The 26,757-nt window shown below is 37.2% G+C and overlaps 1 long non-coding RNA gene across 1 annotated transcript; it reads left to right on the top strand.

The window, feature by feature from the left end:
• LOC140500865 (uncharacterized) lies at positions 1-26,416 on the top strand. The gene is made up of 4 exons (XR_011965918.1): positions 1-1,041; positions 5,553-5,627; positions 5,742-15,265; positions 25,491-26,416. It is a non-coding gene; the product is annotated as an uncharacterized lncRNA (long non-coding RNA).
• Positions 26,417-26,757: the final 341 nt, after the last annotated feature.

Raw genomic sequence — 26,757 nt, 5'->3', positions numbered from 1 at the left:
TAGTCTCTCTCGGTCTCTTTGTCTCTCTCCGTCTCTGCGAGAAGGAGTGGCGTGTACTCCCACGCTCTAAAGCGGTGACCCAGGCCGGCGGCGGAGGGCAGCGGGCCGGGCGGCGCAGGAGGGCGGCCAACAGCCAGCCCGGGGCTGAACCAGGGAAGACAGGGAGGCAGCCTGTGCCCAAGCCCTGGATTAAGCGGTTTGGTTTCGAGCCTGTACCAGCCACTTGTCGCTCTGCCAAACCCCTGGGACTGGAACTGCCACTTGGATACACATAAGGGGATTAAAGGGGTAAAAAAAGAGTCATAAAGTGACTGGCAGCGGTTGGAGCCAGGTTGGCCACCTTCCCTACCCTGCAGCGGGCCCAGGACAGGCCCCAAACCTGGCTTTTCATGGCAAGGTTTAGGTCATTGCCCAAAGAAAGGAACAGACTGGGCCTTTGAAAAAAATTAATGGGTGGAATTTGGTTGTTGATTTTAATTATTAAAAATGGAAAGGCTCCACCTAAAAAAAAAAGTCCAGTTCCTAGTGAACAGTCCTTTCCTGTTAGAGCAACATGCTTCAGAGGGGACTGGCTGGAAAGCGCCAGGTGGCAGCAGGTGAGAGGCGTGTTTTCGTGTCCGTCTGTCCAGGACTTGTAAGGTATAGGTAGGTTCAGAAGGGCCCAAGGTGGGGTCACGCTTCTTCCACTTTCTCTCTGTGCCGGTCACATGGTAGACGTGCTTCCTAGTTATTCAGTCTGCCGAGAGACGCTGGAGTGGTTTGCCCTCTCCTTGTCCAGTTCGTTTTAAGGTGAGGAAACTGAGGCACAGTCTTCACTAACTTTCCAAGTGTCTGAGGCCAGATTTGAACTCAGGAAGATGCTTTCCTGAGTCCAGGAGCAGCAGTCCATCTGCTGCCCCAGGTGATCGGTCTGATCATATTTAATAGACTCTCTCTCTTCCACCCTCAGGTTACATTGTCTATAAAATAATGGAACTGGACGTGATTACCAATAGGAACCTTTCAGCTCTAACTCTACAATCCTATGATCTGCTGATAGGCGTAAGTTGGTTTCATAGGTTGGAGACCTTTGTGAACCTTTGACAGTAACAGTTCATGGGGGCCATCCTTCAAGCTCTTACATTTCTTAGAAACTTTATACAGCACTAAAACTATCTTTCAGAATGCGGGATTACCCATACCACTTGAAGCATCAGGGTGAAAACGTCATCACATTGTATTAAATCAGCTTCATCAGTTCAAAAGCAGGCAGATTCATGATCTGTAGACAGAAGTGAGGCAGAATCACCACATTTTTATCCACTCTTTCCACAGTAGGTGTTGTGAGGAGGAAATAGCCAATGTTTTGTGAGCATTGGTTAACTAAAAAATCAGCAGCCAAAGTATAATGTTTTCTAGGACAAACGCCATTGTGCCTGGACTAAAGTCCTTTATGGGGTCAGAGTAAACAGTCAAAAGCTGTATTAAAAGTTCATTTTTCTGTCAGAGAAAGAAATAAGATTCTTTTTTTAATATAAGAGGCAGCCTGGTTTAGTGGAAAGACTAGACAGCTCTTTAGGGTTCCTTCCAGTCCTACTGTTTAGTGATTGCATTCATTATCCAAATTATGAGTGATTAGATAAAGTACAAAGTTCTGAGTGAATTCCTGTAAAACAAAACTAAACCTTCTTCCTTGGCCAGGTCTCTACTTTGGGCAATTCTTGTACAAAGGTCCAAAGATAGGTTCCTGGATTTATCACTATGTAATTGACCTTAGGCAGGTTGTCTCACCTCCTTGGGCCTCAGTTTCCTACTTTGCAAAATAAAGTGACTTACCCAAACAAAGTAAATAAGTGAGTTCTATTCTACCTCTATGTTACTACTTATTCTTGACTAAGCCATGTAGACCAAATGCCCTGGGGGTCATCTAGATCTGGGGTGAGGATCCTGTGACCTCCAGGCCACATGTGGTCTCCAGGCCTCAAGTTCCCCATCCCTGATTCTAGTTTACAAACCTTATCATATTAGGTATCTAAGGCCATGATGTCCCTAACTTGTGCTTTTTACTATTTAGTAATAATAGGCATACATAGACCTATTTCCAGATACCACTTGTCCCAGATAACCACATTCAACACCGTCATTCATCTTCACTACACTCCTCATTTCCCAGCTTCCTCATTTCCCAGACCTCCACAGGTCTTACCTCTGATGCACCATTGACTAACTCCTTTTAAGTAAATTAGATAAAAATTAAACAAAATTTTAAAAAAGAACCCTAAAGAAAAGGTGAAAATACAAATCCCAACCCTGGAATATCTTCCTAGAATGACCTAAAACCCTAGGTTCATCATCCGCTGAAGGTACTCTTCTTTACACTTAGGATGTTCTGTTGTCATTAAGAACTACAGCAGCCAACAGCAGGAGCAGAAAATGCAAATAACCCTAGCACTGATGGAAGTGTTTAAAGGAAACTTTCAAGAAAGGGGCAGGAAGAGAATGTCCAATGAGAGGTCACAATGATCAATCTGAGGGATAAAGTGAGGGCAGTATGGCTCATTGTCATTAAACGTTGTCCTTTTTGGGGGGAAAGACAACAGGACTCACCCAAACAAAGTGTGTAAACTCAAGGTGTGAACACAAGAATAGATAGCTCTCAGTTCATTGTGACTGGTTACAAGTTAATTTTATGGGTCAGTAAGGGCCTGGAAAGACAGTATAAAAAGGAGAAAGGTGCCCCAAATAGCTTTGTTTTGGAAATAGCTGTGACCAGTTGCAGCTGGAATGGAGATGTATGGACTGCAGTAAAATTCGATGGGCTTAGTAGTTGTAAGTTAAGGCTGGAATAGGAAGTAAACTTCAAACCTAAATAACTGGCAAGAAGTTGTGTTTAAGAATAAAAACATAGGGAATTTTATTCCAAGTGGTAAACAATATGGTATCCTACTGACACACATTATCTGCCTTCTACATGGTCTCCAATGTGGTGAGCAATCAGCAGTCAGGTCTTCTGTGATAACCCTAAAGTCCCAGCAAATTAGAAAGGTTTACATTTCATTGAGCTATTGCTGTCACCATTTAATCTGATTGGTTTTCCTTTCCACAGTTTCAGGAACTATAAATAGTATGAGGTAAAAAAAAAAAATGCAGCCAGTGATTTTAATCTGTCCCTGAGTCAGCTTCTTAGGTGATAGCATGACAGTTGTGTTGAGTTCTGCCTGGAAGTCACCCCTAACTTTACTTTGTTTCAGTTATTCAACAAATATTTATTGAGCACCTACTGTACATATATACCAAGTTATGTAAGAACAGATCATAAAGTTACAGTTAATGAAGCTGGAATAAATAGGCAAAGATCTGGACATGCCAATTAAAAAATTACATGTAACTCTTAATCTTTTTCTTCATTTAGTATCTAATTTTCAACACAATATAATACAACATACCCAAGATTGGGAATCAAGAGACATGGGTTCTAATCTAAGCTCTGAAAGAAATTAGCTATAGCACATGTAACAAGTTACTTCAACTATGTAGTTGCTTATCATATGCCATGAATCTGTCTCATTCTATGTCTAAAAGGTGATTCATTCCCCAATTGATGAATGGTCAGAGGATATGAACAGGCAGTTTTCAGAGGAAGAATATGATTAAAGCTATCTATAATCATATGAAAAAATGCTCTAAATCATTATTGATTAGAGAAATGCAAATCAAAACAGCTCTGAGATACCACATCACACCTATCAGATTGGCTAACATGACAAAACAGGAAGATGATAAGTGTTGGAGAAGATGTGGGAGAGTTGGAACACTAATTCATTGCTGGTGGATCTGTGAGCTGATCCAACCATTCTGGAGCAATTTGGAACTATGCCCAAAGGGCTACAAAAATGTGCATAACCTGTGATACCGCTTCTAGGACTGTATCCACAAGAGATCATAAAAGTGGGAAAGGGTCCTACATATACAAAAAGATGTATAGCAGCACTCTTTGTGGTGGCCAAAAACTGGAAATCAAGGGGATGCCCATCAACTGGGGAATGGCTGAATAAATTGTGGTATATGATTGTATTGGAATACTGTTGTGCTATAAGAAATGATGAACAGGTAGACTTCAGAGAGGCCTGGAAAGACTCATATGAACTGATGCTGAGTGAAAGGAGCAGAATCAGGAGAACTTTGTACACAGCAACAACCACAGTGTGCCAGAATTTTTTCTGATAGACTTAGAACTTTATTGCAATTCAAGGACTTAAAAAATTCCCAATGGCCTCTTAAGGTAAAATGCCTTCCACATCCAGAGAAACAACTATGGAATTTGATTGCAGAATGTAGGAGATCATTTTCTTTTGTATTACATTTTGGTTTGTTTTATGATTCCATTCATATTAATTTCTCTATGCAATATGACTAAAGTAAAAATGTATTTAATAGGAATGTACATGTAGAACCCATATAAAATTGTATGACGTCTCAGGGAGGAAGGGAGTAGATGGGGGGAAAGAGGGGAAGGGAGGGGAAAAAATCTAAGTTATGTGGAAGTGATTATAGAACACCGAAAACAAAATAATAGTAATAGTAATTTAAAAAGGTGATTCAATGTTAATATTAACATTAAGTGCCTACTATGTGTCAGGCACAGTGTTAGGTGGTGGAGACAAAAATGAAGCGCTCCCTATCCTTATGGGGCTTGCATTCTATTAGGGGAAAAACATGCATGTGTAAGTATATAAAAAATATAGTTAAAGTAACTGCAAGATAAGTTGAGTGGGAGGCTCTGGCAACAGAAGAAATCAGGAAAGACTCCATGTAGGAGGAGGCACTTTAACTTGAAGGAAGCTAGAAATTCTGAGATGTGAAGAGAGAGTAAATTCAAGGCATGGAGGCAGCTTGTGTAAAATTGTGGCAAATGAAGATTGAGTATTGTGTGTAAGGAATTGCAAGAAGGACCAAAGAATATGTAAAGGTCAGTAACATAAAGTAAGCCTGGAACATAGTTTTGGGCCAGTTTGTAAAGGGTTTTTAATGCCAGACAAAGGAGTTTATATTGGATCCTACAGGTAATAGGGAGTCACTTGAGTTTATGGTCAGATGTCTGCTTTAGGAATATTACTTTGGCATTTGTATAGGGTAGGAAAGCTAGGTGGCACAGTGGATAGAGTGGTGAGTCAGACATCAAGAAGACTCATCTTCCAAAGTTCAAATTTAACCTAAGATATTTACTAGCTATTTGATCCTAGGCAAGTCACTTAACCTTGTTTGTCTCAGTTCCTTATCAGTAAATTGAGCTGGAGAAGGAAATGACAAACCACTCTAGTATTTTTGCCAAGAAAATCCCAAATGGGGTCAGAAAAATTGGACATAACTGAAACAAATGAACAACTTATATAGGGTGTAGATTGGGAAGAAGAGTACTGAGTTAGGGGGACCAAGTAAGAGGTTTTTGCATTGATCAGTCTAGGTGAGAAGTGATGAAAGCCTCATCTAGGGTGATGGCCAAGTGAGTGAAGAAAGGTGAGAGATGTCTTAGAGGTAGATCAACATGACTTAGCAAAATCTTTGCCCTACAGGGTAAGGGAGAGTGAGGAACTGAGGATGATTCCAAGACTGCTAACCAGAGAAAGATGATGGTACTCTCATCTGAAGTAAGTAAGTTTGGAAGAGGAATGAGGTTTTATTTATAAAATTTAAACTCTTATTTATCAGTTAATTCCTATGAATTACTCTGAGTGTTTCTTGCTCCTTTCTCTCTGTTATAGATTGGCAGTTGATTAAGCTGTACATAGATGAGATTTCCACCTTTTGGTTGTACCTGCTGATAGCTGGGGTGTAAGTATGCCTCAGCTCCTGATATGCCCAGCAAATTTGTCATCCCATATTTAGAATATTACAATCTTAAGGATTAAAATCCTTTATGCCCTTCCGATATATAAGATTTATGGATTGGTGGTTGTCCTTCATTCTCGAAGAGGACCAAAATGACATCACCATGATAAAGTCAAGTTTCATGGTGTCCGATTGTGGCTGATCGGACCACTACAAGCTCAGAATGCTCTACCACAGATTGGACACAGATAGTCTGTGTGAACATTTGGGGTGGATACTCCAAATCTGCGCATCCTACATTTCCTTTGAGCTGTTTTAATTTTGCTTTGCCCATAGAGCACAGCACCCTTTCTGATGTGGGCATGCCATGTTGAGTGCTCTTGTACCAATGTCTCCCATGTCACACAATCAATTCCGAAATTCTTGAGAGTGTCCTTGTATCACCTCTTCTGACCACCATGAGAGTTCTGCATAAAATAGTCTTTTCGGCAAGCATACATTTTGCATTTGAACAACATGGCCAGCCCATTGGAGCTGAGCTCTCTGAAGCATAATTTGAATGCTTGACAGTTTAGTTCAAACAAGGACGTCAGTGTCTGGTACCTTATTCTGTCAGGTGATCCTCAGAGTCTTCCTAAGACAGTTCAAATGGAAGCTATTCAGTTTCCTGGCATGGTGCTGGTAGACTGTCCATGTTTCACAGGCATACAACAATGAGGGCAGCCCAGTGGCTCTGTAGACCTTCAGTTTGGTAGTCAGTCTAATACCTCTTCTCTCCCGCGCTTTTCTTCAGAGCCTCCCAACACTGAGCTAGCTCTGGCAATATGTGCATCAAACTCAATGTCAGTGTGTACATCCCTGGAAAGTACACTACCAAGGTAAATGAACTTATCCACAGGATTCAGAACTTCTTCTTTTGTTGTAACCTGTGGTTCCATGTCTGGATGATGTGGTGGTGACTGATGGAGCACCTGTATTTTCTTGGTGTTTATTATTACAGCAAAATTAGCACAGGCAGCAGAGAATTGATCCATACTTTGTTGAATCTCAGCTTCAGGAGCTGCATTGAGTGCACAATCATCTGCAAAGAGAAGATCATGCACCAACACTTCCTCCACTTTGGTCTTGGCTTGTCGGCTTTTCAAGTTGAAGAATTTACCATCAGTATGGTAGTTGACCTTGATGCTATGTTCCTCTTCATTGAGAGCATGGCTGAAAACATCATGCTAAATGCTATGTTCCTCTTCATTGAGAGCATGGCTGAAAACATCATGCTAAAAAGCATGGAGCAAGCACACAGCCCTGTTTCACTCCATTGGTACCTGGGAAGGTTGTGGAGGAAGTTAGGGAAAGATAGAGCAATGCTAAGAAAAAGGAACAAGAATGATAACTCACCCAGAAGTCCAGAAGAGAAGTCAAAAGACAGAGTTAATCCAGCTATTCTGAGCACTATACATAAATGGAATACTCACGAAGGACATACTAAAGCTACAGTAATAATCCTGAAGGAATCATCTGACTATTGAATTTATCCTGGGTGAATTTATAGGAGCAGTCCAAAGAATAGGAGAAGCAGTCTCATGAAGCTGGTTGCAGAACTTATCATAAGATTCTATTATTTTTCATTCCTGGAATGAAGGGAGGTGTGGTGGGAGAGGAAGAGGAGTATCCACCTGGCTGACCAATTTATCTGGACCACAAAGTATATAAAGGGCAGTAATGTATAGTACATAGTAAACTATATACTATAGTACGTAGTAATCCCAGAAGAGTAAGTTTTGGCCAAATTATGAGGGGTCTTAAATGCCAATAGGCACTTAAATAATGTTTATTGGATTGGATTGGATTGGATTAATCCTAAAGGTAATAAGGAGTTACTGGAGTTTATTGGGCAGAAAAATGACATGGTCAGATCACTACTTTAGGAAAATCACTTTAGCAGTGGTATTGGATGTCAGCCTTGCACTGACATGTATCCAATCCAATAACTATTTTTCAGTATTCATCATCTCAGTTCTGCAACATTTTACACTGTGGGCCTCTTCTCCTTAAGGGACACTATTCTCTCCTAATTCTCCTCCTATCTTTAATCACTTCTCTTCTGTCTCCACAATCAGTCCAGCCTCGCCTCATCCTCCTGTTTAATTCTAGGCTCAAATCATCATCCATTTATAATGGCCATCCTAGATAGACATATTGATGGACAAGTTCTATACGTTGTTCATCTAATTGAATGCCATAACCTGGGCAGTTTATCGTCTTCATTCATTTGGTCTTTCTTCAGTAGATGGCCAAGTCAAACCCTTTTAAGAGACTATTGATATCTTTCAGAAGATTCTGCAGTGTTCCAGGGCTTTATGTAACTTTAGCATATTGTTATCCATAAATAAGAGTGTTTGTAGGGCCTCAACATCTACAGGTAATCCTTCTTCAATTTTGACTCTGCACTGAATCTCTTCCATCATAGTGGTGAATACCTTTGGGGAACACATTTCTGTTTTATTCCTCACCCATTGTTAATGATCAGAGGGCACTGAACAAGGTTATCTCTATTGTTGTAGCCTTCAAGGAATCTTGAATTATTTTTCTTTTATATAGATAGGTGACACCTTGTTGGATAAAAGCCTTTGAAGGTTTTTTGTACTAAATCAAATACTTTTTTTCTTTTTAAAATTTTTATTGATATATTTTTCTTACACCACTTTCATTTTCAAATATATTCTTTCCCTCCTCATCCCACCCCTTGCAAACCTTCCTTTATAACATAGAATAAAAAAGAGGAAAAGACACTTCAGCAAAATTAATCAGCACATCAATCATGTCTGTCAGAATATGCAATGTTTCACATCCATAGCCCCTCATCTCTGTGAAGAAGCAAAGAAAATGAATGTCTTCATCTCTTCCCTGGGATCAGGTTTGATTATTATACATCGTACAGCATTCAGTTTTAGTTTTGTGTTCTTTCCATTTACATTGTTGTAGTCGTTATCCATATTGTTTTCTTGATTCTGCTTATTTCACCTTGCATCGGCTTATTTATCTTCCCATGCTTACCCAAATTCTTCCAATAAACAATAATTACAGTAATCTTGTATTCTCTACATCTTTTTGTCAGTTCTGTGATAATAATATAGTCCATTGTGAAAAATCACTTAGTAAACATTTCCTACTTTCTACTAATACTGTCATTGAGAATACTCTTTATATGTGTAAATGTTCTTATAAAAATGTTATATAGACAGAAAAGTAGGCATACATGTCAGTAGTAGTAGATGTTCTTTCCCTGTTTTAATAGAAATCAAGGTTTCTTCTAATTATTTGATATCTTCCCCTAATTTAGATACTTTGAAAACCAATACTTAGCACCTTTACAATTCCTTTGCCTCTAACATGGATGTTTATTATGTACACAGTTCAATCTGATGATTTTTCTGTCTTTGTTTCCTTTAGTGTCACGTTTACCTCCTTTGTAAGCATATCTGAGCCTGTAATTTTAGAGTCCAAGTGTTGTGTCTCCACTGTCCTTAATGGTAAAACACTTGCAAAACAAACCTTTGCAGATCTTTTCCATTTTTCTTGTGTTTGTTGTTCTTCTATGTTTATTATTAAATGAACTCAGGGTGACTTTATTTAGTTGGATCTCTTGAGAAGCTATCTTTAAATTGATTTTATCCTCCATTGCCTCTCTATACTTTATGAAACAAAATTGCTCATAATTACCCATCATCCTTCTTTGTAAGATTTTAGAAATGAGTCTATTTTCTGAACCTGTGTTGCCTTTGAATACCATCTATCTCTTCACTTAGTACAGTCCCTGGTATATAGCAGGGGCCTAATAAATGTTTATTGATTGATTGAAAAAGTCAAATGTTTGCAGAATGAGGTGATATTTTTACTCTTTTGGTCTATTTTTTGTGGCAGTTTATTTTTATGTTGGTTAAATTTCCGAATAAAACTATTATGGCTGACATGAGTATCATTGCTACTGCCCATTATCCATTTTTCATTATTGATAGCTTATTTAAGGAGGTCAAGATCAAGTCATTTCAATTGCATGCAATAATTTTTTCTCATTCTTCTAGGTGTATACTAATTCTCATCTTTGTTCTAACAATTTGGTGATTTGTCCATACACAGATAGCTGACTCCTTCACCAATAATAGATCTTCTCTGGTCCGTTAAAATATAATCAACTTTTTTTGTGTGATGTTATGTAGTGTTAACTCTTTTGAATATCTACCAATTATTTTCTTGAATAAAGGGTCTTGGAGTATAGGTGGAAAAAAAAAGCAGTACATGTTTAAGGAAGATGTCTCCCTAATATTTATTTCCCAGGGAAAATCTGAGTACAGAATGTAAAAAGAGGTGTTTCATTAACACTGCACAGTCTACTTGCTCAGAAAATAACACTAGACAAAGAAATAGTTAGGGGTAAGTAGATTAACTGTAGATGACTTAGCAGACCTGTTGCTACCATTGACATTTCCCATAGACCAAGCCTGACTTCTATATCCTGCTCTATCACTGTTCTCTTATAAGTTTCTGACGTACTGAAGTAAACCATAGCTGTGGTAGCAGATTGCCACTTCTCTAGGGTCATGCTTTAAAGATTGAGGAGAAGGATTTTAGGAGGAATTTAGTCTGTTTCTGCTCCTACCTGAACATACCTGGTGCTTCTGCTCCTCCTTCTGTTACTGTTCTCCATCTGAATTTTGCCACAATAGGGAATCTGGGTATTTTGAGGGATTTTACAAGAGGGATTTTGAGTCATACATCAGGCCAACTCATTACACCTGGTGAGGAGAAATTGGAGATGCTCTTGGTTCCTCCATTCTTTGGGGTTCTGTGTGATCTAGATTCTATTAGCCCAAGACCAGAGACTTTTCAGACTTTTCACAGAAGCTCAGAGATATGCCACATTTCATTTTGGACTGCTTGAAAGATGGACATGATTCATTTGTTTCTTCTTTACCATTTTTACATTAAACCAAGAATTAAGGTTCTGGACCACTCAAAACAATACAGAAAGGTTATAAAAACTTCAAAATATTTGAAAATTATTGATTTAAATGTTTGGGGTTTTTTTATAGCTCCTTCCCACTAACCAATACTATTGTGGTCAGTGAAGTTTCTTATACTCATAAATCTAATAATTAGACTCCCAAAAGGGGCAAAACTGAATAAAAGCCATAACTCTATTGTTTTTTTCTCCCTCAATGCCATGGAGACATTCTGGGACTGGCTTTGTTTTGCTGTGTCTTTGTGGTTTTTAATTGAATATTGTTGTAGAATATTTTCATACAGCTGAAAATACAGAACTACTTAAGTAGGTACAGCCAGTCTCTTAATCCAGAATAATTTTCTATTCTCCATTTAGGTTTTCTGGTCAGGTTCCCGCTTCAGAATCCTGCCATCCTGCACTGCTTTCTCTCTTGCAGTCAGTGGTTACTCCTCACTGCCACAGCACTGAATGCCATCTGTGGCCCTTACCTAACAAGTTATTGCTTTATACTTGTCACACTGCAGGAACATTCACTTGAGCAGCTCTATTTTTACTCTCATTTTCTGTTATCAATATTTTCTCAGAGTACTGGGAAACTAATAGTAATCCATGTGTCTGGAGCACTTAAAAGCTTAAAAGGCACACTTTTCATAACACTCTTGAGGTCAAGTATTATTTTCTGCATTTTAAATGAGGAAATAGGCTTATCATAGTTAAATGACTTCCTTAAGGTCATGAAATTAGTTAAAATCTCATCTGGGACTCTAGTTCATGTCTCTTTACTGCCAATCTATTCAATTTAAGGAAAATTAACTAAGCATTTGTTATATACAAGGCTGTGAGAGTACAAAACAATCTTTCGCTTCAAGAAGATTATACTCTACTGGAAGGAAAGCAACTCATATGCAAATAGGTATAATAGAAGGTAATTTGAGGAAGGAGAGAACATTAACAATAAATATTAAACTTTCATTAGTATAGCACTTTACCTACATTCCCTCATTTGAACTTCACAACCTATGTAGTAGATATTACAGATATTATCCTGTTTTATAGATGATGCTAACTAACAACTAATAAGTATTAGAGACATGTCTTTCTGACTCCTAATATAACACTGTATCCACCATATCCTCCTGCTCACTAACAACTAAGAGGATCAAAAAAGGCTTCCCAGAAGAGGTGGCACTGAAACTAAACCCTAAGGGAAGACCAGGATCCTGAGGAGTGCTTTTGGCAGTACATTCCATAGCTTTAAAGAGTAGCTTGGGTAAATACACTATGTTGAGAAATGGAAGGGAATGTTTAAGGAAGAACTCTAATCCAGTTTAACTGAAAAAGTTTGTGGAAGAAAGTTATATTAATAAAGCTAGAAATATAGTTTGAAATTGGATTGTACTAGACTGAGGAGTTTGTATTTTATCCTATAGGAATTAGGAGTCAATACAGGATGATGAACAGGGGGAATAAATATAGTCATATTTGTGCCTTTAAAAGGATTGTTTTGACAGTTGTATGGAAAATGAATGAGAACAGTATTAGGAACACCAACTAGGAAGCTTTTACAATAAATAATTGAGGTAAGTAGGAATGACATCTTGAACTAGGATGGTGGCCATATAGGGTCAATGGGAAGATATCTGTGGGAAGTCTATGGAAAGAGATGATGTGGAGACAAAATTGACAAAACTTGGCAATTGCTAAGATGGAGATGGAGTGCACAGAGACACAGAGAACAGTTCTGATGTGATGTGATGAGAACTCAGATTTCAAGAGGTTGAAAAGTGATTGCATGGTGAGGAAATAGAAGCAGTAATAGGTGATTTCTAGAAGTTAGGAAGTGCAAGGAAGGAGAAGTTTAAGAGGACCGCATGAGGGGACAGCAAGATTAACTGCAGGTTTTGTTTTATTTCTAGCAGTGGAGTAGACCTGAGCATGTTTGTTTATTTCATAGAAGGAACCTGTAGATAAGTGAAGAACAAAAATGAAAAATAGAGATGATTTTGAATTGAATGAAAGTGTAGAGGCTTTTGTGTTATTCAGTGGAGAAAATGAGAGAGCAGGTAAAGAGTGAGTTAATATCAATAAAGTAGCTGGCACATATATCTGCTGGAGAAGGTTGAATTGGTCTTATGGGAAGAAAGAGTTCTGAAATTGCCACTGAGGAGGAAAAAAAGAATTAGTATATACTAGCGCATGGAAGTAGGCAGAGAGAACACAGATAGTGAGGTGATCTAGGATTGAAGCATTGATGATTATGATCAAAAAAGAAATTCAGTTTAGAATCATGGAAGCAGCACAATATTGTGTGATGGTGAGATCTAAGGTATGATTATCCCTATAGGCAGTTGACCTGTAGTGAAAATATCCATTATGGGAGTTAAGGAAGTTGATGAATTGGAAGGGAAGAATGTTCAAAGGGACATCAGTGAACACTGAAGTCACAAATTATGACAGCAGAGACTGGGGTAGAGAAAACTGTGAGATAGGTACTGATGCCTTGAGAACTAAGGGAGACCAATCAATCATAGCAACCATTTTCTAAATAGGATAAGTGAGATGGCTGAAGATATATACACTGGAGTTCCCAAGCATGAAGTCAAGGATTAGGAAAGAGAAGAAGATTGAGCCAAGTATTGGATGCCTTGAGAAGGAAGGAGGAATGATATGGAGACCTCTAAGTTACAACAACATTGATCTGAATATGATGAACCAGATGGATGGAGAGTTGTTAAGTGATGGTGTAATGGGATGAATTTAGAAGTTACAGTGGGGTGCAAGGGTAAGGATGGAGGTTCTGCTTAGTCTATCACCCCACTAATGCACAATATTAGATTCTGAGGGTGATACAAAGATGGTTTTAACCTCATTGTTTGTTTCATGGAGCTAATAATCAAGCAGAGAGATAACATAGATAAGTATTACCTGATATAGTAGATAGAGAGCTGGCTGTGAAATCAGGAAGGCCTGGGTTCAAGTCTGCAAGTCTGGCCTTGACGCAATGACTGTGTGCCTCCAGGCAAGTCACTCAACCTTAGTGCCCCCAGGAAACTCTGTAAGATTATAATCTGTGCCATTCCTTAGTGGACAAATGGCCAAAGGACATGAACAAAAAGTTTTGAGCGATTTCAGGATCTTCATTGTAGTGACTATTTATACCAGTTAACTTTTTAAAGAAATGTCACTAGAATCACTGCTTTTAGTAGTAGAATCCATTCTTCCCCTTTATCTTCTATTATTTGAGTCAATATCTTGTATATAAACAGATAAGATTTAAATGGCTATGTTTATCCCAAATGTCTTCTCACCTTTATTCTTTCTGATTTGATTTTTATTTTTTCTTTTACTCTATTAATTAATGATTTGACTGCAAAAAGACAGCTGATTTTGACAAGGATGCTTCATTTGGAACCAGTCCTTTTCTGTTTGTTAAGGTGAATTAAATGTCATTTTTTTAGATGTCATTAGGTGTTGACCATGCCTGATACCTTTTGCCTGTCTTTTTGATGTGTCCATGATATATGGGTATAAGATTTCTATATAGTTTAAAATCTGCTAGCCATAGAACTTTTTTACTTCTTACTGTCAAATAATATTTTCCAAAATAGTTTCCACTATCATTGTAGTCTCCTCCACCCTACATATATCAACCCACCACCATTTTACATGGAAATTTTAAGTTCCAAAGTATGCGTTAACTTAGTTTGCAGTATCTTAAGACTTTATTGAATTTTCCTGCTTGACCCTCTGTCTATATGTAGCAGAAGGTATTGTGGAAATACAAAGATTTCATCTAAACTCTCCTGGAAGAAAACTCAAATTGAAAATGCCTAAAAATATCTTTAAAAAACACAAGAGCTTCCAAGACAAAGAAAAAAAAAATACTGCAAACAGCCAGAAAGAATGAATTCAAGTACCAACGAATCACAGCCAGAATCACACAATACTATATTGCAACTACTCCAAAAGAGAGAATATCTTTGAACATGACATTTAACAAGACAAAAGACTTGCCACCAAGATTAATATACCCCTCAAAACTGAGTATAATCCTATAGAAGAAAAAAGGACCTTTTGATGGAGAGAAGACTTTCAAACATTTCTAATGAAAAAACCAAAGCTTAGTAGAGATTTTGAAATGTAAACACAGAAATCAAGAAAAACTGGGAACGGTAAACATATTTGAGCAATTGAAAGAGCTTACACGATGATGAAACAATTGACATTCTAATTGGGGGGGAATATCTGTCCCTTCAGAATGTTTCTGCTTTCAGGGATGTTAAAGGGAAGTAAAAAATATACAAACACAGTGACTAGTTATATTTTTCTTCTGTTTTTTGGTTTTAAGAAAGGAAAGAAAAGAAGAGAAAAATAAATATACTTGGAAAGAAATGAAGAAAGATGAGGAACTTATTTCAAATAACTGGAGTAAAAAGAAGAAGAAATTCATATAAGGTTGGTGAAGAATAGAAAACAGAAGAGTAGGAACTAACTGCTTTAATTATAAATCACTAGTAAACATATTCATTCTTTCTTTACCTTTTTTGTGAAAGGAAAGGAGGATGGAAGAAAAGAGATTTTTAAAGATGTACTTGATGGACCATTCAATGAATAGTTATAACATGAATGTAAATGGGATTGACTTACCTATAAAATGGAGAAAAGGCATAGTAATAATAATTGTTATTACCATTAGTAACATTTACATAGTGCTTACCATGTGCCAAGCACTGTGATAAGTACTCTTACAAATATTACCTTATTTGATCACAACAACCCTGGGAGGTAGATATCCCCATTTTACAGATGAGGAAACTGAGACAAACAGAGGTTAAGTGACTTACCCAAGGTCACATACTGGTAAGGTATCAAGCATGGATTTGATCTCAGTTCTTCCTGACTCAAGGCCCAGTACTCTATACACTATGCTACCTAGCTATCCCAAAAGTAAATTTCTAAATAGATTAAAAAGCAGAATCCAATATTTTGATTGCAACAAATACAGCTGAAACATAAAGATTTTTGTAGTTAAGATGAATGCCAGGGGTAGTATTAATCACTTAATCACTTCATGTGAATTTTTTAAAAGAAAGGATAGCAATCATGATTTCAGGCAAGGTACAATAAAAAAGATGTAATTAGAGATAATCAGGGAAGCCTCATTATGCTTAAAGGAATTATAATTAACAACATAACATCAGTACTTAATCCATATGCACCAAATAATATAGCATCTACTTATATAAAAAGTTAGCCAAATCACAGGAAGAAATAGAGAGCAAATTTATAATAGTTAGGGTTCTCCATGTGCCCTTTCAGAACTAGACAAATCTATTGAAGAGATAAACAAGAAATACATTAAGGACCTGAATAGAATTTTAGCATAGTTAGATATGATAGATTTCTGGCAGTTAATGAATGGAAATAAAAACACTGTGTGTGTGTGTGTGTGTGTGTGTGTGTGTGTGTGTGTGTGTGTGTGTATGTACACAAAGCCAATTCTCATCATTTATGGTAGTTATTTTCTACATAGTCACTATAAACACCAAATTAGTGAATACTGGAATATTGCTCCTAAGGGGAATACAGGGTTAGGTTCTTGTGAACCTTTGATCATAACACTTACTTTAGTACTTTTCTAGAGTGGCTTCATCTGCAGATAAGCAAAATTCTTCTCCCTTTTTCTCAATGTACTGTATTCTGATTCATTAACATTGAACTCATCGTCAACAACACTATAATTCATGCCTGATTGAAGCTTATCTAACACATATTTTCTCTATAAAGCACACCACAGGTTTCTAGTGGTTAGGAATAGTAGACTGCATTTGACACTACTCCGAGGAACCATTTTAAACAGCTAAATCACCAAGAAAAAGGACAAACATGCAAAAAAGTGGCACTAAACAAACTGTGAAAAGGACAGGTGTTTACAGTATGACAGCTGTAACAAGAAGGCAGAGCCTTATTGTTTGACTTCAGCTGGGAACATGAATATAAGGCAACTCAAATATTTTGATGTTCTGCATGTCTACAAGTGATAGTCAAAGTGCTATGAGTATTGATTTTGAGGTTACAAGTAAATTTTAGTGAGTAGGCAAATTCAATTATGGCATCTTTGAAAAATAAGGATTTATTAAATATGTACATACATATATGTATTTATATGTACATTATGAGCAAATTTATAGCACATTTACACAAATTCACCATGTGTTAGGAAATAGAATATCCTTTACTAATGACAATAATAGTTATAATCAATAAAGGGCATTTGAAGAAAGGATTCAAATGTAATGAAAGGCCAAATAATATAAAACTAAAGCTGGGTGATATAATGAATACAGCACTGGGCTTGAAATTATGAAGTCTCATCCTCATGAGTTCAAATTGTGTGACCCTGGGCAAGCCACTTAACCTCTGTTTGCCTCACTGTCCTCAGCTGTAAAATGAGTGGGAGAAAGAAATGCAAAACACTCCAGTATCTTTGCCAAGAAAACTCTAAAAATGGGTTCATGGAGAGTCAGGCACAACTGAACAAGAAACATAACAAAGAATTAATGGATTAAAGAACAAATTATGAAAAAACAGAATTTTGTCAAAGAAATTCATAATAAGACAACATTCTAAACTTTTTGAGTTGTAACCAAAACAGTCTTTGGGAAATTTATATTTCTAAACTCTTACCTTAACAAAGGAGAGAATGAAGAAATCAGAAAACTAGATATATAACTTAAAAAAATAGAAAAACAACAAATAAAAAAACTCACTAAGCACAAAACTTTCTGGGAAAAAAGAGACTAAAAAATTAATCAGAAAATAAAGAAATTATGAAAAACTAACAGATAAACTTTTAGTTAATTTGATTTTTTTAAAAGGAAAATTAAATTACCAATTTCAAAACAGCAAATGAAAAATACACGAGGGAAATAATTAGAAGCTATTTTTCCCAGTATTTCACCAACAAAGTTGACCATTTAAATGAAATGAATGTATATAAGAATATAAAATGCCTAGATTAATATAACAAGAAAGACAGATAATTTAAATAGCCTAGTCCTTAGGGAGAGGAGGGAATTGAATAAGACATAATTGTACTCTAAAAGGAAAAAAAAACCAAGGCCAGGTGGATTTACAAGTCAATGCTATCAAACATTCAAAAAAGGCATGATATTAAGCTCCTTCTGAGACCAATATAATCCTGATAATTTAAACTAGGAGGTGATAAATCAGTGAAAGAAAACTGCATTTTAATAAAGAATATCAATGCAAAAAATGTTGAATAAAATATTAACCAACAAGGTACAGCAACACATTTAAAAGAGCATATACTGTGGTTAGGGTGGATTTGTACCATAAATATAAGGTTGAATCAATATCAGGAATATTATAAACATAAGAGAACTTGTTGATAACTTTCCCAAAAGTCATGATTACACCAATGCAGAAGACTTTTGACAAAATACAACAATCTGTTGTTTTTTTTAAATGAAAAAGCATGAGAATAAATAAAACTCCTTTATGTACTTAAAATAAGAAACTAGCATTATTTGTGGTATGGAAGTGCTCAAATAAGATTGGAGTAAAGACAAAAAGGCTATCTATTTTTATCACTATTGTTTCATCTACTTCTAGAAATGCTAGCTATAGATAATAACACAAGAAAAAATGAATTAAGGGAAGACTCCTAGGCAGAGAGAAAACAAAATTATTGCTTTTTGCAGATGATACATGATAGTTTGCTGTGAGAACCCTAGGGATTAAACAAAAAAATTGTAGCTTTAGTAAAGCGCCAGAATATGGAATAAGGTCACCAAAAATCATCAGTCTTTCTAAATAATACAAAACTCAGCAGGAAGAAAGAAAAAAAATCATTTTAAAATAACTATAGAACATAAAAAATATTTGGGGATCAAGACACATAAGAATTATATAACTATAGAATATTCCTTGAAGAAATAAAGATAGACAAATATTTTGAGAGAAATTATTTTGTTGTGGTTGGGCCATGCCATTGGAATAAAAATAATAGTATAAGCAGACTCAGATCCATACCAATCAACCACCACAGAATTACTTCACAAAATTAGAAAATATAATTTAAAAAATTCATCATGCTTAGAGTTTTTGATTTGCTGTTTTTCTATTTTTTTAAGTTACATATCTAGTTCTCTGATTTCTTCATTCTCTCTTTTGTTAAGGAAAGAGTTTAGAAATGTAAATTTCCCAAAGACTGCTTTGGTTACAACTCAAAAAGTTTGGAATGTTGTCTTATTATGATTTTCTTTGACAAAATTCTGTTTTTTCATAATTTGTTCTTTAGATAGATAGATGATAGATAATAAATAAAACATTTAAGTGCTTGCTCTGTATCAAGCATTGTATTAAGTGTCAGTTATACAAATAAAAAAGTCTGTGCTCTACATGAGCTACATTCTAATGGAGAAGATCACACATATAGAAGGGAATTGACCCTTGTAGTACCGGATCTCAAACTATAATACACAGCAGTATTTCTCGAAACTATCTGATACTGCTTAAAAATATTTTAAAAGTTTTATCTTTGAAAAAATTATGTTCACAAGAATGAGCATCAATCCATCAGTAGAAGAGTGTCAGTAAACCAACTACTGGGAAAATTAGAAAATGGTTAGGCAGAAATTAAGTTTAGACCAATATCTGTCTTACACACATACGTAGAATACCACAATAAGTTCCAAATATATGTGTGATATCGTAAAAAAAAAAAAAAGAGAAGTCAATGCTTTTCACACTTAAGAACAGAGAAAGAGTTCTTTAGCAAAACAAGGGATAAAGAGAATCATTGGAGATAATGGACTAGGTTTCTAGGATACCGCTCATGAAAGTTTATTGGTTAGTGCTTCCCATTAACAATTAGTACACTTAATTAGCTTTTAGAAAAAATATAGTAAGAATGAACAGTTAATACAAAACATTTTCCTCAAGCCTGAGACTCATTGTTTCACTGATACTGTTACACTGTATCTGTAAGGAGAATGGACACAAACTTAAGGAAATGGTAGTGAGGCACATGTGTAGAGAGCACATATGGCAATGGATCACTCAACTCACGCTGGAGATTGTTTTCTACTTTGATAAAGTCATCATCAGATTCCTCTTGGGAGTAGCTCTGCTGAATTCTGAGGGTCCATACCTTTAGCCAATGCTCATCTCCATCATGAGGGATCCCACTCCTTACAACTATCTGCATGTGTTTGGCCTTGCTAGGTCTCTTTGATCCTTATGTAAGTGTTCTCATTACTATTTGCCACTACTGCTCTAGTGGTTTCTACTGCCATTCAAGTCCATAGTCTGATAGGACCTTGAACTCATAAGGTCACTGCCTGGGACACATCCACCTTGAGGTTGCTACTCGATCACCCACCCAAGGAGAGAAACACAAAAGACATAGTTGGGCATATGCTCATAGATGCCCTTGCCTGGAGAGAGTCAGAGAAAGCTGTCTTTTCCTCTACCAACTCTTGTAAAAGCAGCTCAAAGCCTACCTCTCAATTCAAAGTTGGGGAGAGGAGGACCTTAGGTTGCCTTTTTTGTAGGCATACTGAGTTCCAAGTTAGCATTCCTTGAGTCATCAGTTCTGGCTCAGCAGCCAATAAGAAAATTTATCACAGAGACCAGCCCTTCAGTTATAGGAAAAGACTAATTTCCCTAGGGGAGTCAACATGGTTGCATGGACTGGAACCAGGCAAGAAATATATTCATTTTCAAAGGTCCCCCTAGGCCAGACCACCATCATTACAGGAATAGCAAATAAGGTCCAATATTTTAAATTCTAAGATCTAGTCTGATTGAGGTTTGTGAATTTCTGCCTCTTCACTAAGATGACAAGAAAGACCACGTACAGGTCTCTCTATCCTCAAGGTATAGGGAGCCAGTCTTAAGGTGAGAAAAATTTAGGTTCAAGTTCTCTTTCTGAAACATACTAACAAATAGCTTAACTTCTCAGTGCTCCAAATAAGATTGTAAGTTGCAGAATCAGTACCGATATACATCAGTAGAGGGATTTTACTCATTGGGAGTTTCCTATACTAGTGAAATCACAGGTTTAGTCCAAAAAAAAGCAAAGAAAGATAAGCTATCATTGGTTTAACCTGTCCCTAGTGTGTGGGAAATTATGTCTTTTGATATCTACAAGGCAACTTTTATTAGGAAATGAACAAGTCCCTTGAAAAGGATATTTTAATCATGTGTGTCATGTTTTATGATTGTGTCTGTTTGTATTTAGTATACTTGTTATCCTTGATGCTTTTGCCCTGAGGACATCCAAGTGAACAAACTGCATATATCTCTGTGGATTATCCTTTCTGCATCTCTAAGTTATCAGCCCTTTTAAAATAATTTTCACTAAAACATAAAGTGTTGTTTCTAATAGGAATGGACAGATAGTGAGTTTTTTATGTAAATGACTTCTTGCCACATTTTCTCCAGCCCAGAGCTCATCAACCGGTAGTGACAAGAGGAGTCTGTATTTACCAAAAGCAATTTAAATACAGCAGTTGTGAGCTTCAAATCTAACTCAAAACATCCTGTTTTATGTTTGTGGAGCTAAATAAGACATTGGGAAAGGACACAGTGTGGTGAGCAGAGAGGCTTTTAGGGCACTTACTGTAATATTCACGACTCTTGTCTATTAAGAGAACATCTTCCACTCTACTGCTTTTGTGTTTGTCTGTAAGGATCAAACTGTTAAATAAAATCAACAGCATTACCTATTGTACTACAGCACTTTGTGGCTTCCTGGAGCTCAAATGTCAGTTATTGGGCTTTGTTCCCCTTTTAAATATATTTAGGAACTCAATGAATGGGAAAAATCATGAACTCTGTTGAATTGTTCACCTTTTTGCATTGCTCATGCATTTGCAAATAACACATAAAGCTATCAAATGCCAGTTACAGATGAGAATGGTACCTGACTATATATATATATATATATATATATATATATATATATATATATATATATATACACACATACATGTATATATAATATACATATATATTATATATATATTAAATTTTACTTTTGGAAAGTGCTTTTATATACCCTCTTTCAGTGCTCATTAAAGCCTTGTGAAGTACGTTATTATCCCCATTTCACAGACGAGGCAACTGAAGCTAAAGGTTACATGATTTGCCCAGAATTGCACAGTAAGTATCTGAAGTAAGATCTGAATCCTGGACTTCCCAATTCTAAATGTATCTACTATGCAACACTACTTCTCAAATATATTAGAATATTTAAGTAGGAGAGGAGAAATAGTCAAAGCACCCCTTCCAAAAAAAAAACGTGTACCACCACTCTTTCGTTAAAAACAATTAGTTTTCGCTTGACATCCTTTCACATGGAGCTAGATTAGGGGGACCCTGTAAACGCAGGGTGAAAACATTAGGTTTTAATGAGATATTTGAGAAACAACCTTTCCAAGTAAAAGGGAGCCCACAAGCAGAGTAAACTCTGCAGAGTAAAGAAAGTTAGCAATTGCATAGCAAATCTCATTTGTGGTGGGAATGGATTTGATTTACCCTGGGAACCTTGCATACTATTAAATGATTTGCATACTTATTGGAGTAAGAAGTTCCAAAGCAGCTTTCTCATGCATTCCACACCCATCTCTATTTCTACTTCTGGAATTCATCCTCTCAGAAGACCTTTCCAACTTGGCTTTCAAACACAGTAGCATATCCTCCTCTAAAAATAATCCTTCAAGGTTCCTTTTGAAGAAAACTTCCTCTCTCCTACCCCCATGCACATTTATTCTGGGCAACCAAATAATGTCTTCCTCACTTCTTGCTTCTTTACACCTAACTACTTCCCAAGTGACTCCCAAATCTACTTTTGTCATCTGTTTTGTGATCCTGAAACATGGAATGTTTAGAAATCTCACCAAGTTGAATGAAGTAAAAACTAAGCTGATTTTTACCTATCAAGATCCTCATTCCTAAATTCTTGCCTTGTTCTTATTGTCCTTTCAGTCTTTTGACTTTGTTCTATTATTTCTTTTTGTCTCATGGAATCCTTGAATTCTGTTTGCTCTGTTCTCATTTTTCAGGGAGTCTATTACTTATTCTAAGATATGTAATTCTTTCCAATTCTTTTTTCCAAAGATTTTATATCAGTTGTATTTCACATTTTTTTATCCCTTGTTTCATTTCTTCTAGATTTTCCTCTGAAGTTCTGCTTATAGTTGCTGTGGATTTATCTGTCTTATGAATTTATTTAACATTTCTTGACTCATGTTATTTCTTCATGGTATTTACTAACTTCTTCTGTTTATTCACATCTCTTGCTTTTGTTCCTGTTTTGAGATTTATCAGGGCCAGACTCAGCACCCTGCCACACTCTTGGATGGTATGGTTGGATCATCATTGGTCATTTTATGCTACCATCTTAACTAGAAGGCCTTACTTTCAGTAGAGTGTGGTGGATTTATATTCAGAGTGATGGGGTACGGGCCCAAGCCAAGACCTTTTCCCCTTGGATCGGGAGGGCTTTTATCCCATTTGTCTGAAGGGCCCTGGAAAGTCTGGCCTTGGGGTGGGGGGGGAGGTCTTCTTGGACTCCCCTTCCATTTCTCCCACCCTGGATACTCCCTATCAGATCATCATTTAACATTCTCTTCCTTTGATCCTTGCATCCTTTTGATATTCCCGACTACTTAGCATTCTCTTGCAGTCCAAGTTGCCCAGCCTGGATTGTGGATTATCTGGATTACTGGCCCCTCCCATCAGGATTCTCCCCGGGGTTGATCTTTCAAGACCATCCCTGGGACCCAAGACTACCTGGCGACACCTGGATGCTTCCCTCAGTCTTTTCTGTATATAAATTCCATCTAGCCTCAATCCAGCTCAGACTCTGTCTAGCTGAGATTCTATCTGGCCGGCTTGTGAATACAAGCATTACAAATGCTTAGGCTCCTTAAGAGTCAACCCAGTATGGTGAATCTTTAGTAAACTTTGTCTTTCTTTGGCTCTAAGAAGCCTTGAGTCGAATTCATGTGAGCAGGACCAGATGTGTTGACATTTTGGGGTCCCCAATACCCCTAAACCTCATCAAGAGGAACAGAGTTCAAATCCTAGCTCTATTTAATGCCTGTGTAACTTTAGTCAAACCAGTTAACATATTGGGGTTTCAATTCCTTTATATGTAAAATGAGAGGGTTGAGCCAGATGTTCTCTAAAGTCCTTTCCAGTTCTAAATCCTGGAATCTTCTCTGCTTCCCATGCATAAAGTTTTAAAACCATTTCAGATTCTATATCTTCTTTCTCCCTCTTTCATAAGGAATATCTTGTCCCTCTGAAATAATCCCTTTTGAACCCCTTTTGCCCTACCTCCTCTGTCATTGATATGTTATGAGCAAAAATGGAAGTATTCCTGAAAGGCAAAGTATATGTCATATTAGTGTCTTTGTGATGTCAAGAGAAGAGGAGAAGGGCTCCAGCATGAGTCATCTTTGGTGAATTTATGGGAGCATGGAAGGAAGAATTATGCAGAATGGGCAGACATGAACAGGATATGATCTACATCTTTGGAGGAGATGCCCTCATTAATGAGACCATTATCTGTTTGAGCGTATTTTGTTTGAATTTATTAATGTAAAGGTTATATCTATCTCCACACCCCCACCCCCCAGTAGAATGAGAGTTCTGTGTAGGCAGGGACTGTTTCATTTTTCTTTCTTTATATTCTCAGTACTTAGCACAACACACTAGCACATAGTAGAGAATTAAATTGAATATGGAGATATTTTTCCTAACCCTGAGTCTCGGAGAATCCAGAAAAGTAATTCAAATTACTGGCCTACTTGACTCAGCTGCTCTGGTATCATGTGAGGCAGCTAGGTGGTGTAGTGGATAGAGCACCAGTGCAGGAGTCAGGAGGACCTGAGTTCAAATCTCACATCAGACACTTGACACATCCTGGGTCATCTCCAGTCATCCTGATGAATATCTGGTCACTGGATTAAGATGGCTCTCAAGAAGTGAGGCCGGTAACCTGCCCAGCCCTCCCTCAAAACAAAGTCAAGTGCAAGTCATGTCATTATTTCTCTGATGCCATGGTCTTCTTTGGCAATGAAGGATGAACACACACATGGTGTCATGTAAAGGTGAAGATTCAATAATTGCCACCCTTATATGAAGAGGCTTTTGCCAACGGTTTTTTTCAGACAGCACTTCTCAAACTGTGGGTTATGATCCCTTATTGGGTCAAGATCCTCACTTTAAGAGGTGCTGAAGGGGTCGAGAGTAGAAAAAGTTTAAGAAGCCCTACTCTAGTAGACAATTCCAAAAGTCACCACAAAAACTTGGAAATGCAAACACCTCAAAGGCTCCCTAACAAGGTGCCTCCAATGTTACAATCAAACAATAAAGCTTGAAAGATTTAACAAGAGAGGAGCATTTGTTTGATGACCTTCTGACTATTAATATCAAGTAAGACATAAAACAGAGAGATACGTGCTCACCAAAAATGTCATGGAGAAGGCTCAGCAGAGAACCCAAGGTGAAGAATTCCCTGTGTGTGGTAGAATGCGTCAAATGATCCTATTTGCAAATGACATTATGCAGACTGAATTTTAACCTGAGAACTTTACAGAGATTCATAATCTCTAAAAAGAGTTTGCTTTAACTATTCATACAGGAAAGGCCAAGAGGATGAAAGACTATTATCCAGATTATGGTACACAATTGGATATGATGAGAAATGAAGAGCTAGAGGTACAGGAACTCTAAGATTGGAGCTTCCTGCATGGTCATCTGGAAAAGAATTCACAGACTCAAGCACTGTGGAGGTCAAGGTAGTAAAGATTTAATACACTTTTCAGCGGCGCTAGAGTTCTTAGGGAACCTGCAACTTTAGAAGGGTACAGGTAAAGTTTATATAACATATTCTATAGTAAAACATGTGCCAAATACGATAACTAGGTAATTCGGGGTGGGACTGGGGAGTGGCTAAGGATTGGTCAGTTCTTAAAGGAACATGCACTTTTAGTATCTACTGTGCAGGTATTTTACCTAGAGTTTGTCAGGAAATAGCCCAAGGTGGGAGGGGTACATAGAGATGTGTTTTAGGCCTCAAACATCACTAAGTCAACTAGCGGTCACCAGGCTGCTCTCATCAATGTCTTGTTAGAAAAGATGAATGTAAGGGAGTGTACTTATGTCTAAGTCTAGGATACGTGTGATTGGTCAGTGAGAAGTAAATGCCATTATAACCCAGTACACAGTTCAGTCAGTACACAGCTGGTTCAGACTAATAAGTTCTATTGGTGCAGCTGGCTACTGTATCAGGAAGGGGGATAATGGTTGCTGTTGGGGCAGGCTGTGTCCTTGGGCTGGCAAGAAACTGCCTGGGATAGTGTTTTGAGGCTAGGGAGAAATGTGATTTTTAGAAAGAAATGTGATTTTAGAATTGGAGTCCAAGGACATGCACCCAAACACCCCATCTGATGGACAGACTATAGAGTTTATCCAATGGCAGATAGATCCTAGATAGAATTAGTCAGTCAATAAATATTAAATACCAACTGTGTGCCAGGAACTGTGCTAATAAAAGTAAGAACAAAAGACAAGTCTCTGCTCTCAGGGAACTCATAGTCTAATAGGGGAGACAACATGTAAATAAGTCTTTATAAACAAATTATATATAAGCTACATTGCAAATAATCAACAAAGAGAAGACAACTAGAATTCAGAGGAATCAGGAAAAGCTTCTTATAGAAGGTGAGATTTTTAGCTAGGACTTGAAGGAAACCAGGAAAGCCAAGAGGTAGAGATGAGAAAGAAATGCATTCCAGAGATGGGGGATAGCCAGAGGAAATGCCCAAAGAGAGATGAAGTGCCTTATTTAAAGAAAAGCAATAGGGGTTCACCTCCACTGCCATTTGGGTGAGCCTGAAGTGTACCAT

The sequence above is a fragment of the Notamacropus eugenii genome, chromosome 4, assembly GCF_028372415.1.
Source record: "Notamacropus eugenii isolate mMacEug1 chromosome 4, mMacEug1.pri_v2, whole genome shotgun sequence".
In the NCBI taxonomy this organism is placed as follows: Eukaryota; Metazoa; Chordata; class Mammalia; order Diprotodontia; family Macropodidae; genus Notamacropus; species Notamacropus eugenii.
This window is presented reverse-complemented; position numbering and strand designations above follow the sequence as displayed.